This window comes from Chiloscyllium plagiosum, unplaced genomic scaffold, assembly GCF_037043375.1.
Source record: "Chiloscyllium plagiosum isolate Xiang-an unplaced genomic scaffold, Cpla_swu_hap1 HiC_scaffold_13, whole genome shotgun sequence".
In the NCBI taxonomy this organism is placed as follows: Eukaryota; Metazoa; Chordata; class Chondrichthyes; order Orectolobiformes; family Hemiscylliidae; genus Chiloscyllium; species Chiloscyllium plagiosum.
In genome coordinates this window covers 39,378,705-39,394,178 of record NW_028270151.1, presented here as the reverse complement: position 1 = coordinate 39,394,178, position 15,474 = coordinate 39,378,705, and the positions used below count along the sequence as shown (strand labels likewise).

The window sequence follows — 15,474 nt, the reverse complement described above, 5'->3', positions numbered from 1 at the left end:
CTCTCAATATCTTTGCTACAGTACATACGTCTCATCTTGGCTCATCCGCTCTCACCAAGGCATATTACATCTTCCCTCACTCACCCCTCCCCATCCAATTCACTGCACAGCCTCTACATCTTCCTCTTGTCACTCAGAGCACCTCAGCACCTTTCCCCTACATGCACCAGCACTAACAACTATACCACTTACTTTCACTTCACTTATTCACTCCCTTTGTCTCAGTGCAGGTGAGAATGGCCCATAATATGCCTAAAAGAACCAGGATGGATGGTAGGGTGCTGTTTATTCCCTATAAGGGGGTGGTATTGGGCCTGACCACCTGAACTAGCTGAATGACCGTATTCAAGCCCCTGAACAAATATTAGAGGCTGTCTTTGACTAACTATGCTGGGAACTGGGTGCATGGCCCTGTGTGTAAAGTATCCTTGTAGCAGCATTGCAATGATAGCTGGTGGTGCATCCTGAACTGCAGCATTGAAGTGAAAAGTATGTAGATAAACAATGCGTCATGATGATGCAGAGACTCCAGAAGATGTCAAGTTCCAGTGTCCATGGATGTCGGTTGTGTGAGTAAGCTGTCCACACGGCGTGATCTGTGATGGTGGTGCCCGGTGTCCAAGATGCACTCCAAAAGAGCAAGCAGCAAGCTGGCATTACCAGGTACCCACTCTGACGTTCATGTCAGAAATTCTCAGCATATGGTTTCTATTTGTCCCATGGTATGATAGTAAGCTGCATATTACTGGCGTGCAAATTGTAGCTAGTGAAGATGATAACAAGCAATAATCCTCAATAATAGTTCTGTCACTGCTCCTTTGCAAGACTCTTGTCTCAACGCACAAAACTCTTGGAAAATGCATCCAGTTACTCCTGATGTAGAGAAAATCGTTACTTGATTTTTCATGTGATTTCTTCCAGTTTATCACTCAGTCATTCAGTGCTATATACAATTCCGCCATTAATATTAGCTAGAAATCAGGTTTTCATAAAGGACTATGCTTTTGGAATAGAACTCAGTACCCTTCAAAAAGTTATTTTGTAAAAAGCCTTCATGGCTTAAATGGGATATTCAGCAGCAACACACAGAACTGAGGATTCACCGATGATAGCAATACGAAACCACCCAAATACAGGCTGAAATGATCAAGATGAAAGGAGAATCATTCATAAAATGATTGAGATATTTCTGGCAATTAAAACAGATGAACTGGGAAACTTTAATGGAAGAATTATCTCCAGTAAAGGAAGGGGTATGTTCATGAGGTATTGCGCCAGATATGGCTCAAGTTATCATTACGCAATTAATTGTTCTAATTGGAAAAAGCCAGGTTTTCAACATTATTCACAGCAGGCAAGGTTTGGTGAAGATATTGACACTGATCAGGCAAACGGAGTTGTACTCATTACAAGAAGCTTCAGCCCAGTAATGAATGCTTAAGTTGCAAACTCATGTAATTGCACTGTTTTGGACAGTTAATTCACAAGATTCTTTAAATAATAAAAACCAAAGTAAGGTTATTGAACTTGATATCTGTACCTACTTCAGATTTAGGGATGATGGCCTACTGAAATCAATAAAAAGAGTAATAATTCCCTGTTAAATAGCTGGGATAACCACTTTATTAGCACAGATATGTTATCAAGTGACATACACTGTCTTGAGCAGGCCATCAATGAAAAAGTCTCAAATGAAACTGGACATAGAACATGACAAAACAACTGTTTTTTGGTTTTTGAAAGTCCATGTGGTTAGAGTTTACATAACCAAAAATTATTGTGTTCTTTTTATAAGACCTAGCTTCTGTAATAATCATCTTAAGAAGGTGTTATTTGCATCAGGATTGGAGTTTGAAAGAAAGTAGGAGTATTATGTTATAATTACTTTGGCAATTTGCCCATTGACCTGTTCCAGAAGTGTTGTGTTTGAACACATTGATAAAAATATTTGGAAATCCTACTAGACGTTGCAGGAAGAAGATTGATGAGTATCTTAAAAATTGTAGAGGAAATAAACGATAAGTATGACGTATGTAAAACTTTTGAGTGACTATCCATAATATCAAAATGGCTATCAAGCAAGGATAGCTGTGGCCCATGACATTGGCTGGCTGCAGCAGCAGGAAGTAACTGCACATGTGCCAATGACATGGCATGTTCTGTGCGTAGTGATGTCATCACCAGTGCATACGTTGCTCACAAGGGGACCGAGAAGGCATGGCAGAAGCTGGGGTCCCAGTGAGAACAGGGATAAATGCCAATGCCGTAAGTAAGAGTGTAGGAAGGCCTGTGCCAGAAGAAGGGGGAGTCAGCCTCCATTTATCTATTTTGTGCACTAATTAAAAAAAAATTAAAACCTGATAAACTTTTTGCTGCAGCACCATCATTAAGATTGGTTGCTGCCTTCCATTGCTTATCAATAACATAATCTTTCTCTTTGTGTAAACATGCTGTTTACGCCACCTACATGTGGTGTTTAAAGGAATAATACATTAAAAATTATGTTAATGAGCTGACAGCTGGGAGTACGCTGACATCTTCTCCTCAGACTAGAAAGGAAGGTGCTCAGGATGGAAGTGAGAGTCATAGCCCCAAGTGTTCCCGTTGTCACAGAATGGGACACTTGCATTTATAATGCAGGACCATGTGATGGAAGCCCATAGGACTTAATGAGCTTCATAACAATGAATCTGGAAAATGGATCCAAAAGAAAAATGCTATGGATCAAACTTAACTTTTACTGCTACTATGAACCAAAGGTAAATCCTGCTGTGAATACAGGAGAGGTGAATAAAATAGATGAGATATATAAAGGAGAGAGATGAGAGATAATATAACTTCAAATCATAAAACTAAGCCTGTAAATATAATAATGGATATAGGAACTATTCAAATTCATTTGTTGGAGAAGGACCTAGTTTTTCCTTCTAACAGAGCATTGAAAGTCAAAATTTGACTCAAATGGATTAGTGCAGAGTATTCCTTTGTACAAAGTGTGCTTAAAATATGAATTAGTATCTGGAATAGTGGGAGTAGGAATTGTTCAAAAATTATCCATAGATGGAGTTTATTAACTCCTATGTAATGACCTGTTTGTTGTGCATGTTATAGCTTTTCCTTTTTATTAAAGAAAGTTTTAGTGAGGTTACAGGAACAGGTTCAAGGTATTTTTCCATCATATGTGGCGACTAGAGCAATGGCTAACCAAAGTCCATCACTAAAGGTCACAGTAATGTCACAAGCAGACATTAGAGTGGCTGAAACTTTCTTCAAGAATGGCATAATTGAAAAGAGGTGTTTAGTATGATTTCTTTAGTTGAAGCTGAGAAATAGTTGCAAGCAAGTTAACAGAGTCAGCTTACACTGATGTTAAGACTGTTGGAGTTCCTGAGTGTTAGTTCGTGCAGAGGTATGGGCAAGTACTGTGAACATCAAGAACTAAAGAGATATCAGCTTTTGTTGAGTTATGACATTTAGGTTTAAGAATGCCCAGCTACCTTCCAAAGGCTTATGTATTAAGTGTAGCTAATGTGCTTAATTGTGTAGTTTACTGAGATGATGTTGTGATATCATTGCAACAAACAGTTGTAAGGAAGCCACCTCACCTTATGCCTTTCATTTAGAATTCTGATCCGCAAAATTTATACATTTTTGCATATATTTTTCACTCATGATATTCCTGAAAAAGTAAAATAGAAAAAAAAACATCCTGTTTGTCCTTTCTGTGAATGAATGTGTGTATGTTTGGATTTAAAGGAGTGGTAATTTAACTTACATATTTATGATCTGCATGGTCACATGTTAGACAATATACTTGTACAGAACTGATTTTTAAAATTTTCTTGGTTGTTGATGAAACCTGGTGTGAGTTTCTTTCCCAAAAAAACAGAAGTTGCTGGAAAAGCTCAGCAAGTCTGGCAGCATCTGTGAAGAGAAATCAGAGTTAATATTTCAAGTCCAATGGCCATTCCTCAGTCTCTTTCACCTTAGATTGTGGTCACAATTAAGTATTATCTGTTCTAGAGATAAAATTGATCACATATCACAATTGAATTGAATTTAACTTATTGTCACATGTACTGAGGCATAGGGAAAAGCTTTGTGTTGCGAGCAAAACATGCAGATCACATAATTAAATAGCATAGATAGTAAATAACAGGTAAACAGCGGCAAAAACAAAAGTACAGGTGCAGGCAAATGTTAAGAGTTTGTGAGTTCATTTAGTATTCCAACAACAGTTGGGTAGAAACTGTTATGAAACCGGTTTGTGTGTGTGTGTATTTGTTCAGGCTGTGGTACTTTCTCCCCAATGGTAGAGATTGTAGAAAAGCCAGGGTGGGATTGATCTTTGAGAATGCTGGTGGCCTTTCCTTGACAGTGGGCCTGGTAGATGGATTCTATAGATGGGAGGTTGGCCTTTGTGATTGTCCGGGCCGTGTTCACCACTCTCTGTAACTGTCTCCGATCTTGAGAGGTACAGTTGCCATACCAGGTAGTGATACATCCAGACAGAATGGTCTCGATGGCACACCTCTAAAAATTGGCAAGGGTATTCGTCGCCATCTGAGATTCGACCGACTATGGTGGTATCATCAGTGAACTTGTAAATGGTATTAGTCTGGTATTTGGCGACGCAGTCATTGGTATACAGTGAGTACAGTAGGGGGCTGAGTACGCACCCCTGGGGGGCTCCAGTGTTCAGTGTTAGTGATGATGAAATATTGCCCCCAATCTTTACTGATTGTGGCTTATGGGTCAGGAAACTGAATTGTACAACTCATGGAATAGTTGAGTTTGATTTCCAGTGTACTGTTCTCACCAGGGTTGTGACTGTAATTATTAAGCTTAAATGAGTCAAATTCATCTGAATTCCCCGGCTTTAAGTGGCACAGTGGTTAGCACTGCTCCTTCACAGTACCAGGATCGGGGTTTGATTTCAGCCTTGTGTGCGGTAGTTTTTTGTCAAGATTTGTCCCCAGTAGCTCTTTGATGCAGCATTCTGCTTGAAAGGCTGTTCCCTGAGACGCACACCAAAACAAACTTCGACTGTACCTGGAAGACCATCCCCTTGGTGAATGACACTCTTTGGTCTGGCTGAAACTTGTTGGTCTTTCAGTGCAAAGAGTTGACCTTAACTGGATATTGTGGTCTGGCACATTCCAAGGTGCAGGACTATGTGCTGAGGGATGCACTAAAGCTTGGAGCAGCCACCACCAAGGCACAGTGGGGAAAGATCACTGTATGAGGTCTTTCTGCCAAAGTATAATGGGGATCCATTCAGTTATTGGACCTTCCCAGTGCCTCAAATACATGTCAATAGTACTTTGTATAATTAAAAAATGCCTTTGGGTTTGTTGAACTATAGATAGAGAAAGTCAAACCCCAATGTTTGTTTGTTCTCAATATGCAGAGAATGTAAAAAGCTGAGCTGCTTTAGTCAGTGTGTATGTACATAAAGAACTTTTTATGAATAACGTATATTTTTGCAAAACAAAATTCCAGCCTTGGGTGACTGCCTGTGTGGAGATTGCATGTTCTCCCCCTGTCTGCATAGTTCCCTTCAGGTGCTCCAGTTTCACTGCACAGTCCAAAGGTGTGCAGGTTGGGTGGATTGGCCATGCTTAATTTCCTTGTAGTGTGCATTCTAGGTGTAGGTGAACTATGGTAAATGTAGAGTTATGGGGATAGGGTGGAATGCTCTTTGGTCAGTAAGTGCAAACTCGCTGGGCTGAATGGCCTCTATCTGTGCTGTAGAGATTTGATGATTCTAAGGGGATTTTTTTGGCGAGCTCAAGGTGCTGTGAAACAGCCCATCAGAGTTTTCAATTTCCAAAGCTAATCCCTTGGATTCAGCCGTGTCAGCTTTCTGCATGGTCAGCCTATGCTTCAGGAGCAATTATCAGGCCATCAGAATATCTTGTCCGCTATATTTGTTGTAATCACATGGAATTTAGGTTTTTTTAGGGGTGGCTTAAAATACATATAAGAGAACCAATCATTTTATAAGATCACAATTATACTGTAATTTCAACAAAAAGTGTAATTTTACAAGGAGTTGGTCCAAGGGCTAGCTAAGACAGTAGGGTTCAACATACTTAAATTGCATGAGAAATTTTAACACAACTTAAATTAACCAGAAATAATTTGATGCTGAAAAGATCCAGAGAGACAGCTAGAACAAGTATGCCCTGCTGAATCCAACAATTTATCGCTGGCAGTTTATTGCAAATTTTTTGAGCACTGGGAAGGTTCTGAAACTTGCTAATAAGTTGCGTTAGGAGATAGGAAAGAGAAGATATACTGCTGTAGTGATGGTTGGTCTGCCATTTCTGTTAAAACTCAAGATGTATTTTGGGCTAGAGATGACTGAAACTTTCTTTGATTTGTTTGGAGGTGACTTCCATCTGTGCTACCTAGGTGTAACTGACAAGAATGAATTATTTACCCATTGTAAAGTTCGCTAATTTCATTTAATTGACCTCTCTTTCTCGAGAATACTAAAGTGCTGCTGGAGGAGTGTATCATTTGTAGCATACTGCAAAGTACTTCCATTCCCAAGAAAATCCCCATCTTCATAATTACTGGTTAGGTCCCTTCCTTTGGTTGCAGGTCTTTCAGAGGAGCAGCACTAAGAGAATAGGGACTTGCTGATACACTGTCTTATTCACCAAAATGCTGTCATTGAAAACCAGATCATTACAATAAAGCTTGGAAAGCTCTGAACTATGGTTTCTTCTTAAGGTTTCTTCCAAGGAAACTGTTTAAATGTCATAGCTGCCACTCTGGACGTAATTATAACTCTGGCCAGTTACACAATCTTCCCTCCAAAACTGGATAACCCCAAAACTGTTGCATTGTGCATGCTGCTCTGCACATAACTGAAAATATCTCACATTGAGCTGCAGATACAGCTGGACTTCTCCATCTTATGCACTGTTACCACTATGTAAATGGAAACCATTGCTTGTACAAGGGGTTAATGGTCCCTTTATTGCTTATCATAAAAGTTGGACCTCTGAGATCCTGTCATCTGGGCTCCTCAGCTGACCTAACCTCCATCCACCCCCTCTGCCATCATCTCATCAAAATCCCAATTATCAACTTTGAGAGGGATAGCTACCTCTTCCTGCCCAGTGTGTGTCACAATGTGATGTTACCTTTTTCTGGCTATTATCCACTTCCTGAGTTTGTGAGTCTGGATTGCTGCTTGAATGCTTGGGGTAACATCATTCAATGGGTAAAGTTGGAGCTTGAGTCATTGTTTTGCATTGTCTTCAGGCCTGTCATTTTACAAAAATCAAAGCTGGAAGGATGACAATTCCTTTAATCTTTCCTAAGGCCTTATCTATTTAGGATAATTAAAATCTCCTAAAATTATGTTATAATATGCATGAGCATGCAGTCTTTGATTTGTTGTTTATAATTCATGCCAAGCAAGTGTAACAAATAACACTGGGAAAGATCAATATGCTTTGTACTTAGTTATTGAATAAAACATACATTAGTGTTAAAAAAAACATCAATATGCCTAATATATACAAATATACTTAATGCAAACAATATACTACTTAACAAATGTGATGTTCAATTGATCGGGTACTGATGAAACACCATTTTCTATCAGCGAACAAAGTATTGATCAGTTAGTACATTCAATCCTGTCATGGTACTGTTAACAATTTACTGACAGAACGTACTAATAAATGGTTGTCTAATTGTTGATGTCAATGGAATTGACGATTAGTGGTGTGTGTCGTGGGGGAAAGGGAGATTTCACACCATCTGTGGTGGGTCTACTGAGGTAACAGTAGATTTTCCACTGTCTCGACTATGTGTATTAGGCGGGAGTGGGTGGAGTAAAGAAAATTCCTCCTGAGTGCATAACTAGTAACATTGAATATCCACCACCATGATTCCTTAATAATTCTAAAGGAAGAAATGTTAAAATAATCAGTGTCTAAACCAATTTTAATCTTGAAATAATAAAACAATTTAATTGAAGTGATTACTTCTTTAGAATTTAAAAGCTGATAACAGAAACAAGGGTCTGGAATTTCTGACCCTCTGTCAGCATGCCTGAAATGCAAATGGCAGACCTCTTTCCTGCTCACCTCTGACCTGTTTCCTATTTTACAAGAGATCGTTGACAACTAATTGAAATTTATAGGCTTCATCTCACCCTCTCTGCTATTTTAACCATGGTACAGGGAGGTCCATGGGATGTGAGTAACCCAGATACTTTACAAGGCAAGCTGATGTTGGACAAGAAAGTGGGACCCTATACTTATTAAAGGCACCAGCTCCCAAGGTCATATTTTCCTTTCAACCCTCCCCACATTCCTTCCTCACCCTTACCCCTTGCTGGGGCCTCTCTGCTGATACCTTGGACTTACCTTGATTCTGGTTTCCATAAGCTGTTCTACTTTGGGTTCTGGCCAAATCCCAGCAGTGGCCACCACTGGATGTGGCTCTGCCTTGCTGACAAAGCTGCAGTCAATTGGAAGAGGGAGGGAAGAATAACTTTACCAAACACTGGTAGGATACAATTGGAGTGCTGTATACATTTCTGGTTACCATACTAGAGAAAAGCTATCATTGCACTAAAGAGGATGCAGACGAGATTTACCAAGATGCTGTCTGGCTGGTTGTTTTCCTTGGAACAGCCAAGTTTGAGAGGGGCTCTGATAAAGTTGTATAAGATTATGATGGGCATAGAAAGGGTGGACAGGAAGGCACATTTCCATTTAGTACAGGAGTCAATAATCAGGGAGGGGCATAGGTTTGTGGTAAGAGATAGAAAGCTAAGAAGGGAAATTGAGGAAAATGTGGTAGGATCTGGAACTCATTGGCCAAAAGAAACTCTGGTGACATTTAAGCAGCATTGAGATATTCACCTCCTTCAGGGATAGGGCCAAAACCTAGAAAATTGGATTAATGAAGTCAGATCTTTATTGACCGATGGCCTCCTTCTCCGGTGTAAACATCTGTAAGTTTATGAGAAATATTGCCTTGAACTAATCCACAGTGCTCCAAGTTGTGATGGTACAGTCGATGTTCCTGTGTTGAGCTATTGACCAGCATTTGGGAACATGGAAACATCAAAAACAGGAGTAGGCTATTTGGCCCTTCAAGCTTGTTCCAGCATCCAAAATTATCAGAGTTGATCACCCAACTGAATACCTGTACTTGCTTTTGTCCCATATCCTTTGACCCTTTTTGTCGTAAGAACAATATCAAACTCCTTCTTAGAACATATTTTATACTCATTTACTTTCTGTGGCAGAGAATTCCACAGGCTCATCACTCTGGGTGTAAGGATTTCTCTTCAATGCAACCCCAAATGAACTACCCCATATCCTTAGATTGCGACCCTGGTTCTGGACTCTCCTGTCATCAGGAATATCCTTCCTCCATTTACCCTGTCTCGTCATAGAATCGTAGAGAATCACAGAATCCTATGGCATGGTGACAGGTGCTTCAGCCCAAACAGTCCATGCTGACCAAAATCCATGCTAACCCCATTTCCCTGCTCTTGGCCCAAATCCTTCTAAATCTTTCTAATCCATGTATTTGTCCAAATGCCTTTTAAATGTTGTTAATGTACCCACCTCAATCACTTCCACTGGCTGCTCATTTCAAATGCATACCATTCCCTGTGTAAAAAAAAGTTGCCCCTCAGGTTCCCTTTTATTCTTTCCCCTCTAACCTTAAACTGATGCCCTCTAATCCCCGATTCCCCAACCCTGGGGAAAAGCCTGAATGCATTTGCCTGATCTATGCCTCTCATGATCTTATACACTTTCCCCCGTCACTCTCCTACTCTCTAAAGAAAAACTTCCTGGCTTGTCCAATCTCTCCCTATAACTCAGTCCCTTGAGCCCTGAAACAGTCTTCTGCACTGTTTCAAGTTCAGTAACATCCTTCCTATAACAAGGTGACCAAAATTGAACACAATACTTCAAGTGCAGCATCACCAACGTCCCGTACAACTGCAACATAACTTCCCAACATATCAATATTAAACTCCATTTGCCATTTTTCACCCCACTTCCCCAGCTGATTAAGGTCCTATTGCAATTTCTGATAATCTTCCTCACCATCCACGACACTGCCTATTTTAAGGTCATCTGCAAACTTACTAATCATGTCTTGTACATTCTCATCCAAATCATTGACATAGATAACAAACAACAATGGGCGAAGCACCATACACTGAGGCACACCACTAGTCACAGGCCTCCAGTCTGACAAGCATCCTTCCACTACTACCCTCTGCTTTCTACCTTCAGGTCAATTGTGCCAACTCTCTCAGGATTCCATGTGGTCTAACCTTTCAGAGCAGCTTACTATGTGGAACCTTATCAAAGGCCTTACTGAAATCCATCTAGACTACATCAACCCCGCCCAACCCCCCCCCCCCCCCCCCCCCCCACCCCCACCCCCCGCCACCCTCCGCCCCCACCCCTGCCCTTGTCAACCTTCCTGGTCACTTCATGAAAGAATTCTAACAAATTTTGTGAGTCATATTCTCCCACGCACAAAACCATGCTGACTCCTCCTAATCAAACCCATTTTTTCCAAATGCATGTATTTCTTATCCCTCATTATCTTCTCAAGTAACTCACCTACCACAGATGTTAGGCTTACAGTTATATAGTTCTCAGAGTTTTCTTTGCAGCCCTTCCTTGAATAAAAGCACAACATTCGCTACCCTCCAATCTTCCAGGACCTCAACCGTGGCTAATGATGATCAGGACCAGGAAATTTATCCATCTTCATACATTCTAATACATCCAACACCTCCTCCACTGTGAAATGGACTGTCTCCAAGATAGCACCATTAACTTCCCCAAGTTCCCAAGTATTTATGTCTTTCTCCATGGTAAACACAGAGGAGAAATATTCATTAAGGACCTTGCCCATCCCCTATGATTTCACACATACAAGTCCATATTGGTCCTTGAGAGGTCCTATTCTCTTTCTAATTATTCTATTTTTCTTTAATATACTCAAAAAATATCTTTGGCTTCACCTTGATCTTTTCAGTCAAAGCTATCTCATGCCCTCTTTTGCCCTCCTGATTTCCTTATTCAATAAACTCCTGAAGGTAGAGTTTAAGTTATAGAGTTATAAATTAGCAATACATGCCTTTTTTGTTGGCTAAAAATAGTTTAGTTACAATGTATACCTAATTTCTTACAATGAGTAAATCCTAACATGCATAATATTTCAAACCGTTAAACAGTTGAGAATAACTGGGGCAATGCATTCGTTAAACATTTAATCATGACTCCTTGCATAGTTGGGTTTGATTTCAAGTGCATTATCCAGGTGGGTCATGCTATGTTGCTGATGGTGCAGTCAATAGCCAGATTGGGTCTGTCCTGCCTTTTGCAGTTTCTGCTTTGTCTGGTAGATGTCAGTGTTGTAGCTGTATTGTGACAGATTGACTAGATGTGTGGCTAGTTCTATATGACCAATGTTCCCTCAAAAGCTGGAATTTTGTTGGTGCTTGGCCATTTCTTGATATCATGTAAAATAGCTTAAGGTTAACTACTGCAATTGTGGGAATTTCAGGAGGAAGCTGAAGATGTGGCACTTTTGACTGGATCTGGTTGTAAATACTTACCTTAATGTTTCCATTGGTTTCATTCACAATGAGGATGTTCATGAAAGTGGTTCTCTTCACGAATTATTTTAGAGTTCATCACCATCCTTAACTGGATATTGCTGGACTGCAAAACTTGGATCTGATTTGTTGATTATAGGGTTGCTTATTCCAGCTGTAGTATGTGTTTCATTGTTTAGGCAATATGCAGACCTATGTTGTAGGTTTTGGCAGTAATGACAGAGTGAAAATGATGCTGAGCCATGTGACTAGATTATGGTGGAGTACAATTATTTTGTTGCTGATGGTTCATATCATGTCATGGATATCCAGTTTTGAGCCGCAAGATCTATTCTGAATTCACACCATTGAGCATGGTGGCAGTTTTACACAATACAATGAAATGTCCTTAGTGTGAAAGCAAGATGTATTCTCCACAGTGACTCTGCAATGGTCACTCCTGTCATTACTGCCATGGACAAATGCATTTTCTCCCTTCATTCTATCATGGGATCTGGGGGTCACAGGCAAGTCCATTATTTGTTGCTCATCTCTTATTGCCCTTGATTGACGGGCTATTTCAGAGGGCAGTTCAGAGTTAACCACATTGCTATGAATCTGAAGTCATATGTAGGCCAGCATGGGTAAGGTTGGCAGGTTTCCTTCCCTAGAGGGTGAACCAGATGAGTTTTGAGGATAGCTTTACAGTCCAGAATCATTATTTAAATTTAAAATCCACAAGCTGCCATAGTGAGATTTAAACATATGTCCCCAGGCCATTAGCCTGGATCTCTAGATTACCAGTCCAGTGACATTACCACAATATCAGCATAAGAACCTTCAACACAACAATAGCACTCAGTCCCATTACCAACTTGGCTTTGGTGGGCGTTCTACGGGCCATGTGATTTTCCATTGTTTTCCACCAATTTTCTGGCCAGAACAAGTGGGAAGTTAACTAGCATAATTAGAATGAGGTCTGGGAATTAAAATAACCTGGTTGTCAATTGACCATCAGTTACATTTCTGACTCCCACTTCTACGCATCCACCTAAAATGGTATCAGAGTTAAAATCCACAACAAATTAATACGCCTGTGGGGTTCGCAGTATGAAGGCATAAAATTACTCCATAAGCTTCAGGCTACAGTTTTTTCCATGACTGCTTCTGTTACAATTCTATAATTAGCTCGTATACTTGTCCCAATGTGAGATTAGCAGCATGTGTTTTTTCCTGCCAGAAATCTGTTGATAAGCTGCTACTAGAAATTTCCGTTGATGAAACCAGGGAAACACATTGCAACGTGCCTGGCAGATGTTTCTATTTAATTTTGTACTGAATAATGTTGAGTTCAAAAATGCTGCTGATTTTGGTGCTACTGGAGTTGGGAGAGAAAACCAATGTCAGCGATTGGTAGCCGCAGTCAACTTTAGTGCGCAGTAATCCTCATGTTTTTGAAGGATGAAAGGGCAGGCATTCTGTGCGTGTGCAGGCAGCATGTGACTGTAGGGTGGGATTTCAGTCAACACTGATTTGAGGCACAAGCTGCCATTTTGGAACTTGTCACCCTCTTTTATATGTGTAGTTGCCATATATCTAACCACATGAGAGGATCATTCACCCAGCAGAGCTATTTAAAATTATAATTATTTAAGGTTGCAATTGAGGTGCTTTTCACTTTCTACTGTGGCTGCTGAGTTAGTGAAAGTATTGTGTACTAAGTTGTCAGAGAATTTAACACCAGTTCTTTCATACTGAAGTGTTGCCAGTTTGCTAAAATTGCACTCTCTCAGGTTCCAGCATGACAGGAAGCTGGAATCATAGAATCCCTGCATTGCAAATGGAGGCCATTCGGCCATTTAGCAACCACCTTCTGAAGAGCATTCCACCCATACCTACCTCGCCCCCACCCTATTCCCATAACCTTGCATTTCCCACAACTAATCCACCTAGCCTGCACATTCCTGAACACTATGGGGAATTTAGCGTGGCCAGTCCACCTACCCAGCACATCTTTAGACTGTGAGAGGAAATTGGAGCATCCGGAAGAAACCCATGCAGACAGGGGGAGAATGTGCAAACACAACACGGACAATTGCCTAAGGCTGGAATCAGATTCGTGTCCCTGCTTTTGTGAGGCAGCAGTGCTAACTGATGTGCTACCATGCTGCCCGAGGGTGGCATTTTGGGGCTGGCATTTCTATTTGCATCTTCAAATTTGACTTAACAAATGTTATTTTGCATTGTTGCATGTGCAATTTTGAATTATTTCACATTAGCAATTTGCATTGATGTGACTTTGGGGCCCATGACTCAACTGACACAATTTTGAAGCTACGAGAGGAGTTCGTTCACCCTTGAGGAGGCTCCAAAGCAAGGTTCTCAACAAAGAATATTCAAACAAACAAGATTTTCTTGAAAGGTAGAAATTGAGGCCATGCTGCTCATTTTGTGCAGAAGAGGTTCAGTACTTAACTCTAAGTTGATTTTTAATTTGGAGGCCCAAGTGTGTATGCTGTAGAGTTTCACAAAAAGTAAGGGAGAGAAGCCATTTAAAATCCATGAAAGCAGTGAGAACTATTTGCTATTGTACATGGTAAAATTGATTTCCTTGTCTCAGGAATTGTTTGGGTGAAGAATATAAGATGCAATATTTACACTTTTGAAGCTTGATTCTGAAATCTTTTGATCAATTGTGGAGCTGCAAGTCTGACCTTTCTACAAATTTCCATCAAGTAAGGCAGAAGTCAATGAGACAGGCATTTGCTGGCGGTGACAAACCAACATACTTTAATGTTGAGGTGCTCATCACTCAAAGCTACCAACACTAAAATACATTTGGCTCAGTGGTTAGCGCTGCTGCCTCACAGCTCCAGAGATATGGGGTCGATTCCAGCCTCAGGCGACTGTCTGTGTGGAGTTTGCACATTCTCTCAGTATTTGTGTGGGTTTCTGCTGAGTGCTCTGGTTTCCTCCCACAGTCCAAAGATGCACAGGTTAGGTTGATTGGACATGCTAAATTAACCATAGTGTGCAGGCTAGGCGGATTAGCCATGGGGAATGCAGGGTTAAGGGATCAGGGCTGTGTCTGGGCGTGATGCTCTTTGGAGGATTGGTGTGGACTCGATGGACCAAATGGTCTGCTTCCACACTGTAGGGATTCTGTTCTATGACTTCAAAGCATCCCTAAAAAGTCAAATATTTCTACATGCTGGCCAACTAAACTGAGAGAAAGTTTATTCACGAAGACATCAAACACGGAGTGTTTGGAGGCAAAGTCAAAGTGGCAGAGAGAGTGTAAAAACCTTCAAACAATGTATCTAACTGATCCTCGCAGCAACACCTGTCCCATATGTACAATGGCTGTGTTTGAACTTATCAGCCATCTCAGAACCTATCGAATTGGAGAGGAAACAAATCATCCCTAAAATGAAGGTCCTGATTAAGAAGACTGATGAGTGTTATCAAGTTTGAATTATAATGTATCATTTTTATATTTAGTGAGTTATTTTGTTTTACAAAATATTTTAGTCAGGCATGTACAGTACTATATATTTACTATACGGTATTTCAACATACATATTGATTTTTCTGTGTGGGGAATGTCTGAATGAAGCCACCTGAGACTTTAGTACTGATTCCTATGATTCATTTAGCTGTGATATCACAGAATGCATCTAGAACTGAGGTCTTAGTTATTTCAATACTTCTGCACAAAAGCTGACAACCATTTCCTTCCTAATTGCTTGTTGTACCAACATATTAACTTTGTGCGATTCATATACATGGACAGATCAAACATTTCTAAGTCTATCACATTAAAAAGGATATATTGCCTATTCCTTAGTTAAAAGGCAGGAACATAG

The 15,474-nt window shown here is 40.4% G+C and overlaps 1 protein-coding gene across 1 annotated transcript in view; it reads left to right on the top strand.

The window, feature by feature from the left end:
• ece2b (endothelin converting enzyme 2b) overlaps positions 1 to 15,474 on the top strand; it is a 180,226-nt gene that overhangs the window by 22,611 nt on the left and 142,141 nt on the right. The gene's annotated exons all lie outside the window — the stretch shown is intronic.